Source organism: Suricata suricatta, chromosome 2 (assembly GCF_006229205.1).
Source record: "Suricata suricatta isolate VVHF042 chromosome 2, meerkat_22Aug2017_6uvM2_HiC, whole genome shotgun sequence".
Classification (NCBI taxonomy): domain Eukaryota; kingdom Metazoa; phylum Chordata; class Mammalia; order Carnivora; family Herpestidae; genus Suricata; species Suricata suricatta.
In genome coordinates this window covers 21,410,917-21,421,045 of record NC_043701.1, presented here as the reverse complement: position 1 = coordinate 21,421,045, position 10,129 = coordinate 21,410,917, and positions in this window count along the sequence as shown.

The following is a 10,129-nucleotide window of genomic DNA, read 5'->3' as shown; positions in this document are numbered from 1 at the left end:
TTTAAGGAAAGGTATTAAGCAGGCTGTGTTGTAGCCTATGAACAAGTAATATATTGTATCATTTATCTTGAATGTATCATAGATAAGCTGCTATATAACGATTGCCACTTCAGATAGCTGTGAAATTAGGTGATTAACTAGTTGTTACTTAACCTTCTAATTTCTGTATAAGTCTAATTACATGAAACAGAAGTTGGTGCTTTGATTTTTTACTTTGCTTTTCTGTTTGGAGTGTCATTGCAACTACTGTATTGTAAATGATGGCAAATAATTGCATATGTTAAAAAAATATGAAACTTTATAAAGTAAAAAAATAAATAAATAAAATTTTTAAATAAAAAAAAGGAAGAGGTGGTATATATACGAAGAAGTGGAATATTACTCAGCCATTATAAAAATGAAATCTAGCCATTTGCAACAACATGGATGGAGCTACAGAAGTAGCGCTAAGTGAAATAAGCCAATCAGAGAAAGACAAATACTATACGATTTCATTCATATTTGGAATTAAAGAAATGAAAGAAATGAACAAAGTGGGGAGAAAAGACAGACAAACCAAGAAACAGACTTTAACTACAAAGAACAAACTGATGGTTACCAGGGGGAGGTGGGTGGGGGGAATGGGTGAAAAAGATGAGTGGGATTAAGAGTACATTTACCATGATGAGCACTGAGTAATGTATAGAATCGTTGAATCACTCATATAACACTATATGTTAGCTATACTGGAAGTTAAAACTTAAAAAATAAAAAAATATATATATATATATGAATATCTACTCAGAAGGGAGAGTGGAAGCTGTCTCTGCAAAACTTTCATTCAGTTTAGCACTAGAGTGTCGGGGATATGAGGTCCAAAGAGAAAACAAAAAGGGGAAAAATTGAGAGTTTGAAATATACGAGATGCATAGTAAGGGATAGAAAGTTGTTTCAGGAAAAATCTTGTGACTGGAGATGTCCACCATGGCAAATCTCTAAGTGTTTCAAGGATGGGCGGGATGATATATGAAGGAGGACAGGATGTGCTGTCCCATTGAGGACACCTCCTCAATCTCGCTGACACATTTCATTCTCTTATCTCCATAGAGCCTTTCTCCTGATGTAGCCTAATGGAGCCAGAGAACAAGGTTGCAGATTCTTAGCTTTTACATCTAAGCATCAGACTCAATTGGAAGACAAAACGATTTAGGAAACAGATGTGACCAATTTGGGTGCCTCTCTCCAAGAAAGAATATTTGGTGTTTTTTTAAATGTATTATTTATTTTTGAGAGAGAGACAGCATGAGCAGGGGAGGGTCAGAGAGAGGGAGACACAGAATCCTAAGACAGTCTCCAGGCTCTGAGCTAGCTGTCAGCACAGAGCCCGACATGGGGCTCAAACCCATGAACTCTGAGATCATGACCTGAGCCAGAGTCAGACACTCAACGGAAGGAGCCACCAAGGTGCCCCAAGAATATTTGTTAATGTTACAGAATCCTACCCCAATATAGTAGACATAGTGTCACAACTAAGACAGAAAGGAGTGTTATAAGTGAGTCTACCCTCAAAGGTAGACTCTAGGCAACTAGCAGTAAGTTAGAGGCATCTCTCTGAGGCTGACACCAAGAAGAAGTCGACTCTTATCCTCTTCCTTTAAAATTTTACTTGGTTCAGGGAGCCTGGGTGGCTCAGTCAGTTATGTATTTGACTTCAGTTCAGGTCATGATCTCATGGTTGTGAGTTCGAGCCCCATGTCAGGCTCTCTGCTATCAGTACAGAGCTCGCTTCAGATCCTCTGTCCCCTTCTCTCTCTGCCCCTCCCCTGTTCATGCTCTCTCTCTCAAATATAAATAAACAGTAAAATAAATAAATACATTTTTCTTGGTTCTTCTAGTTTTCCAAATAACACCAGACTTTGCATGATGTACAGCCAGCAACATGTGGGACAATATGTAATCATACCAAACTATGTGTATATCTACCCGTATGTTATATTTTCATACCAAACCATATATTATATCGCAATATTGACAAAATCTTTTAAAACATCAATTTTTGTAGACTCAGGGTGAGGAGGTGGTGGCAGGGAGGGAGCCCTTGAGGAAGCCTCTTCTCTCTCACCTTCACACTTGGCATTTCCTCAAGAAGGAAATTCATTTCACAACTTGGGCTTCCTTTGTTCTTTGAGGATATCTTATACATTAAAAAAAAATCTGGGTTTGGGTCCCTCCTCTGTTTAGGCTCTGGCCCTTTGTTCTCTTTTCCTCCATGTGGCAGGCCAATCCAGAAATTCAGGTTTGAGTTCTGATAGAGGGAAGAGGCCCCTTGGACCATGATTTCTCTCAGTAATTTAGGCATCAATAAATGGTATCTGTTGCCTTGGACTCATATTTATTCAGTTTTTTGTCCATTCGTTGAGCAAATATTTATTGAAACCTGCTATGTGCCAGGGCTCTCCTACTTTCTAAGGATACTGTAGTGAACAAAACAGAGAAGAATCCCTGTCCTCCAGGAGCTTCCATTCTGCTTGGGAGCTCTGCACAGTGGTGGGCTATACCTGCTCTTGGATGTCTAACAGGCATCTCAGACTTGATAGGTCCAAAATAAGTCTTGTTTGCCCTCCCCTTCCAACCCATTCTCCCTCAGTCTTTCCTACCTCAGTGAATGACATTGCCATTCATTCTGTTGTTTAGACAAAAAAACCTGATTCCTCTTATCCCTGATTCCTCTCATTCTATAAACTACACACACAATCTACCCATCCTCAGGTCCTATATGATTTCATTTAGCAAATATATTCCAAATTTCACTGCTTTTCAATGACCCTGACCCAAACCAAAGCTCCCATTCACTTTGGGCTGCCTAAAGACTGGAGCCTTGTTTGAGATGAGTCTTCTTTATGGAAGGCGGGGCGGGGGGAGGGGGGGAAGGGAGGTAATGTTAGGGAGTGAACAACACATCAGGCAGAGATTAGACTTATGTTGGCAGTTCTTATCAACCCCATTTCCCTTAGGAAATCATAGACATTTTATAAAAAAGAATTCTAGGGGCACCTGGGCAGCTCAGTCAATTAAGCGTCCAACTCTTGATTTCGGCTCAGGTCACGGTCTCATGGTTCATGAGTCTGAGCCCCAGATTGGGCTCTGTACCAACAGTGCAGAGCCTGCTTGGGATTCTCCCTCTCCCCCCTCCCCTCTCTCAGACTGCCCCCACTCTCTCTGTCTCTAAATAAACTTTTAAAAATACTTCTAATTTTAAAATATTTATTTTGGGGAAAGAGAGAGAGGGAGGGAGAGAGAAAGTGGGGAAGGGGCAGAGAGAGAGAGAGAGAGAGAGAGAGAGACACAGAATCCAAAGCAAGTTCCAAGCTCTGAGCTGTCAACACAGAGCCTGATGCGGGTTCAAACTCATGAACCAAGAGGTCATGATCTGAGCCAAAGTCAGACACTTAACTGACTGAGCCACCCAGGCACCTTCTCTCAAAAAGAATTCTAAATGATCTTTGTCAGGCTGTTAGGAACCATCCATGACCTATGGACTCACTATGCCATTTCTTTGGGTTTGCAAGCTGAGCCTGCTTCACCTATGTCATCACAAACCTTTAGTCCCAGAGAGAGTGTAATAGATACACAGGAGAAGAGGAGAGAAAGAAGCAAATGTATTTCGGTAGATAGACCTTTTTTAGTGTAAAAAAAAGATCACAGAATTTTCCTGCTCAATAACTTCCTATTACACTTAGAATATAATCCAAACTTCTTGCCGTATTCTACAAGACCCTGTGATTTTCCCTGCCCCTCCCAAATGTTATCTCCTGCTAGTCTCCCCATTGTGTCAGCAAGTCTTGCCATCTTGGACTTATTGCTATTCTTTGAACATGTGAAGTCATTCCCTTTCAGGGCTTTTGTTAATTCTATTCTCTGGAACTCTCTTCACCAAGAACTTCCTATGGCTTCCTTCCTCACTTCGTTCATTTTTCTAATCAAGTGTTAACCTTATAAGAGAGAACTTCCTTGGCCACCCCAAATAGCTACTCACTCCCAGTCATATGCTATCTCTCTATTATTCTTCAAAGTCCATATGTTTACCTGAATGTATATATTTGTTCATTTATGACCCATCTCTTTCATGAGAATGTATGCTTCAATGTGGCAAGGATTTTGCATGCTTGGTTCACTACTGTGTCTCTGGTGCTTGGAACACCAGTACTTGATACACACTAGACCCCAGCAAATATTTGTTGACTGCAAAAGTAATGGACTCAATGGAAAAATTCCACATAGACTATGTGAAACTTTGGGGGTTGATTTATAGGCATTGCTGGTAGTACAGCCATCCCAAATTTTCTTCCTTTTTATCTTGTTTTAAAGAAGAAATACTGAGGGGCCTGGGTGGCTCAGTCGGTTAAGCCTCCGACTTCGGCTCAGGTCATGATCTCGCCCTGCGTCGGGCTCTGTGCTGACAGCTCAAAGCCTGGAGCCTGCTTCAGATTCTGTGTCTCCCTCTCTTTGCCCCTCCCCTTCTGATGCTCTGTCTCTCTCTGTATCAAAAATAAATAAAACATTAAAATTTTTTTTAAATAAAGAAGAAATACTAGGTACAAGGAAATATCAGGGTGTAACCTAAACCAGGGGGTGTATAAGGCATATCTACAGCCTTTTTGAGGGATTTCCTTACCCACCAATACTCTGCTCTGTGTGCTCAGTTTGGCCCTGATATATCCATTAGTTATGACCCAATCGACTATGAGTATTACAGCGGTATGGCAATGACTAGATAAGAGGAAGAGGCCTCTGCTTACAAGAAGAAACAATACCATCTCAAAGGCTGAACATTCACTACAGGAGCCTGCCTCTGCTTATGTTTCCCTTTGGAATCAGGCTGGCCCAGGAACAACGGGAGGGTCCTGATCAACAGGTAGCGCCAACCTACTGGGTGTTCCAAATGAAGAGAGAACTATGACTTGACAAGGTTAGCTTTAGAAATGACAGAAGGCAACCTAGGGACATATCAGCAGATGAATGAAGAAAGACGGATACTCAGAGGAGGAGAGATCTGAAATGTCAAAACTAGCCTCTAAAAGAGAAGATAAATGTTCCTTTGATTTTATAGCTAGACCTAACTGCTTTTTACATTTGGGGACTAGGCTAGGAAAGCATTGGGAGATGTTTTTGATGATAGTAGATCTGGGGAAATGACTACATCCCAGAGAGATTTAACGTGAGAGGAAAGAAATGATATTTGGGAACGATTTGGAATTACACCCCAAGAGGGAGCCTAGATACAGGAAATTATTGAAAGTCGCCCTCTGATGGTAGCAGCTAGGAAGTCCTAAATAAGAACAATTGCGGGGGGGGGGGGGGGGGGGGGGGGGGGGGGGGGGGGGGGGGGGGGGTTGTGGTGATGGTGGAGGGAGGGACTTTTCTTTGCTGATCCCTGGGAATAAACCTTCGGGAAAGAATAGTTCAGGTATTCAGCAGCAAATAAATACAGAGGAATTTTGAGTTTTAGGGCCAGTTTAAATATGAGCCAAGATGACTGACTTGGAGTTGAGGGAACCAATACAGCTAAATAGGTATTGGAAAGTTGATCAAATGAATAGTTGTTATATTGCTACATGTAGTTTGGGTGTTCAGATTCTGAATTTGGGATTTGAAAAAATAGCCTCTAACTAGTGACTAAAACAATGTTTGAGCTTTATATAATCAGATCTTCACGGAGTCCAGTCTATTTCCCCAGTGCCTGCCCTCTTTAGCCCTTATGTTCCTGGACATCTTTGAGTGGTTCCTAATATGCTGGAGGTTGGGGTAAGGAATAGTCTTCCTTCTCTCTTACTGCATAGGTTTAGGCAGCTATTTTGCCCGAGATTTGTCCTGGGCCAGTCCACTTGACAAGCTGCTAGAGATAGCCCACAGACACCCTCCGGAAATCCAGGAGAGTGTATGTTGGTCCACGAGCACTTTGGGAAATCTCCTGGGAAGTTTCATAACTCAATTTATTAAAAGAAAAAAAAACTATACATGTGCACTATATCAATTTAAAACCTTAACTCAATCAAAACCTCAATTAATATAGGGGGAAATATCTGCACACAGAAGGGAAATGCATTATTCTGTCAAAGCCCATTTGGTCAGATACTTTAATTCACACAATTAAAATATCTGGGGGTGCGGGGCACCTGGGTGGCTCAGTTGGTTAAGTGTCCAACTTTGGCTCAGGTCACAATCTCACGGTTCGTGGGTTCAAGCCCTGCACTGGGTTCTGTGCTGACAGCTCAGAGCCTGGAGCCTATTTCAGATTCTGTGTCTCCCTCTCTCTCTGCCTCTCCCTTGTTCACACTCTGTCTCCCTCTGTCTCAAAAATAAATAAACATTTAAAAAATAAATTAATTAAATAAAATATCTGGGGACATCTGGCTGGCTCAGTCAGTGAAGCATGTGACTCTTGATCTCAGGGTTATGAGTTCCAGCCCCACGTTGGGTGTGGAGATTACTAATAAATAAACTTTAAAACAAAACACACAGAGATCTAATGACACTACGTATTTAATATTTGGAAAACCTTGTATGCCTTTTTATGACCTCATTTAGTGAGTCTAACATGTTTCATAGGAAAAAAGTCAGTATCTAATTTCACTGAAGGGCTTAATAGCAGACTGATACTAACAAAGAAAATATTAGTAAATCTGATGACATAATAAAAGAAACTATCCAAACTGAAGCACATAAAGAAAAATAGCTGAGAAAAGTGCATAAAGCCTCAGTGATCTGTAGGACACTATCAAATAGTCTAACCAATATGTAATTAGAGGTCCTGGTGAGGAGAGGGAGGGTACAGGAAGAGATAAAGATAATGACCAAAAAGTTTCTAAATTTAGAGAAAAATAACAACAGCAGATCCAAGAGACTACAAATGCAAAGCAAGATAAATAAAAATAAAACATCCCTGAGGCATAGTATGCTCAAACTTCTGAAATCTGGGGGTCTCTAGCTGGCTGAGTCAGGAGAGCATGCAACTCTTGCTCATGGGGTTGTGAACTCGAGCCCCACCATTGGGTGTGAAAATTCCTGAAAAACTAAATCTTAAAAAAAAACAGATTAAAAAATGGGGCAAAATGTACACAATCGTTTAGTCTGAGTTAAGGGCAGATACTATTCTTGCAACTTTTCTCTATGTTTTAAACTCTGTCAAGATAAATAGTTACCAAGGAAATGAAATGGACCCAAAATACTGGTCAATGGTAGGGACAAGGGGAGGGGAAGTTCAGAACAGTCTTCCTTTTTTAACTCCATCTGGTCAGGAGGATGACATATTTCTTCACTTTGCATGTAAATATACAAATACAAAATGTAAAAATTACATGTTGAAATGTTAAGATTACTAAAAGAATACCAAGCTATATCCTACAATATATCTTGCTTGTTAATACAGTGACTCCTTCCTTGCTTTTTAAAAAATGTTTATTTTATTTATTTTGAGGGAGATTAAGGGCAGAGAGAGAGAGACAGAGAGAGAGAGAGAGAGAGACTCTCAAGCAGGCTCCCTGCTATCAGTGTGGAGCCCTACGCGGGGCTCACTCCCATGAACCATGAGATCATGACGTAGGCTGAAATCAGGAACCAGACACTTAACCAACTGAGCCACCCAGGTGTCCCTGCTTCCTTGCTTTTAAATAGAAATTTTATAAAAGTATATCTCTGAAGGGGAACCCTTTGCACAATTGGTGGGAATGCAAACTGGTGCAGCCATTCTGAAAAACTGTGGGGTTTCCTTAAAAAATTAAAAATAGAATTACCCTACAACCCAGCAATAGCACTACTAGGAATTATCTAAAGGATACAGGAGTGCTGATTCATAGGGGTACATGTACCCCAATGTTTATAGCTGTGCTATCAACAGTAGTTAAATTATGGAAAGAGCCCAAATGTCCATCAACTGGTGAACGGACAAAGAAGACGTGGTGTGTGTATATGTGTGTACACACACACACAAACACACACTGGAATACTACTCAGTGATGAGAAAGAATGAAATCTTGCCATTTGCAACAACGTGGATGGAACTGGAGGGTATCATACTAAATGAAATAAGTCAGTCAGAAAAAGACAGATATCATATGTTTTCACTTATATGTGGAATTTGAGAAACTGAACAGAAGACCATAGGGAAAGGGAGGGAAAAATAAGTCACAGAGAGAGAGAGAAACCTTAAGAGACACTTAAATACAGAGAAAAAACTGAGGGTTGATGGGGATTTGAGAGGTGGGGAAAATGGTGATGGGCATTGAGGAGGGCACTTGTTGGGTGAGTACTGGGTGTGGTATGTAAGTGATGAATCACGGCAATCTATCCCCAAAACCAAGACTACACTGTATCCACTGTATGTTAGCTAATTTGACAACAAATTATTTTTAAAAAAGATATCTCACAATACAAACATCTTCCATTGTTTATCTAAGAAAAATTCATACTCATGGCCACAAAACTCAATACTACTTTGAAAATATGTATTTTCAAGATGTGCAAGTGGGACACCTGGGTGGCGCAGTTGGTTAAGCATCTGACTCTTGATCTCAGCCCAGGTCATGATCTCAAGTTTGTGAGTTTAAGCCCCACATTGACTTTGTGGCGATGGTATGGAGCCTGCCTGGTATTCCGTGTCTCCTTCTCTCTGCCCCTCCCCCACTTGTGCGCACGCACACGTGCTCTCGCTCTCTCTCAAAATAAATACATATTGTTAAAAATTTGAATAAAATAAAAGATGTACAAGCAATAATTTGATTTACATTCCAAATACAATTAGCAGAAGGCTGAAATCCTATGTAGTCATTTTATAAAGCACAAGCTGAGACAAAGAAATCTGCATCTCAGACGTTGCCAGTGTGGAGACACCAAATTATTGCATCAAATGAACGATCTAGCAATTATATTGTTTCTGATCAGAAAGGAATCATAAAGCATTTTTCTTCCTAACATGATGATTTTCTTTCCTAAATGATAATTGTTTTAGTCATGTTTTAAGAACTTGATCAGGATATTTTTGTTGACATAAAACCCATTATAATATTTTCATTTGAAATTATAGAAAATACACTCCTGCTTAGCATTTTTAATATATAACATCTGGTTTGGAGGAAAGGGTTATTGACTTAAGTAGGAGATTCCAGAAAAGAAACGTAAAATGCTTAAAAATTTTTTTTAATGTTTATTTATTTTTGAGAGAGATAGAGCATGAGTGGGAAAAGGCAGAGACAGAGGGAGACACAGAATCTGAAGCAGGCTCCAGGCTCTGAGCTGTCAGCACAGAGCCTGAAGCGGGGCTCGAACCCATGAACCATGATATCATGACCTGAGCCAAAGTCGGATGCTTAGCTGACTAAGCCATCCAGGCACCTCAAAATTTATATTGTTTAAATGAATAGAAAGGAATGGAGAAAAATTGATACAATATAAGCCAAGAAAGGAAAAAATAAAAGCAGAGACAAAAAACATGGTAAATTAAAAACATAAAATTAGATATCAGAAATAAGTCCAAATAAATTAATATTCACAATAAAAATAAATGGAGTAAGCTCATCTATGAAAGCCACGTTTTCAGGTTGGATTTTAAAAATCCAGCCATGGGAGCACCTGGGTGGCTCAGTCAGTTAAATGTCCCACTCTTGGTTTCAGCTCAGGTCATGACCTCACAGTCTTGTGAGTTTGAGCCCTGAAGCGTTCTTCACTAACAGTATGGAGCCTGCTTGAGATTCTTCCTCTCTCTCTGCCCCTCCCCCACTGGCACTCTCTTTGCCGCTCCCAAAATAAAAACTTAAAAAAAAATTTTTTTTTAATCCAGTGATGTACTATTTACCTTCACACATCTAAAATATAAAAATGCAAGAGCACCTGGGTGGCTCAGTTGGTTAAACATCTGACTTCAGCTCAGGTCATGATCTCATGGTTTGTGAGTTTGAGCGCCACATCAGGCTCTGTGCTGACAGCTCAGAGCCTGGAGCCTGCTTTGGATTCTGTGTCTCCCTCTCTCTCTGCTCCTCCCCAATTCTCTCTCTCTCTCTCTCTCTCTCTCAAAAATAAATAAATATTAAGAAGAATTATTTAAATAAATAAAATAAAATATAAAAACTGAATAACTGAAAACAAAGGAATGTAG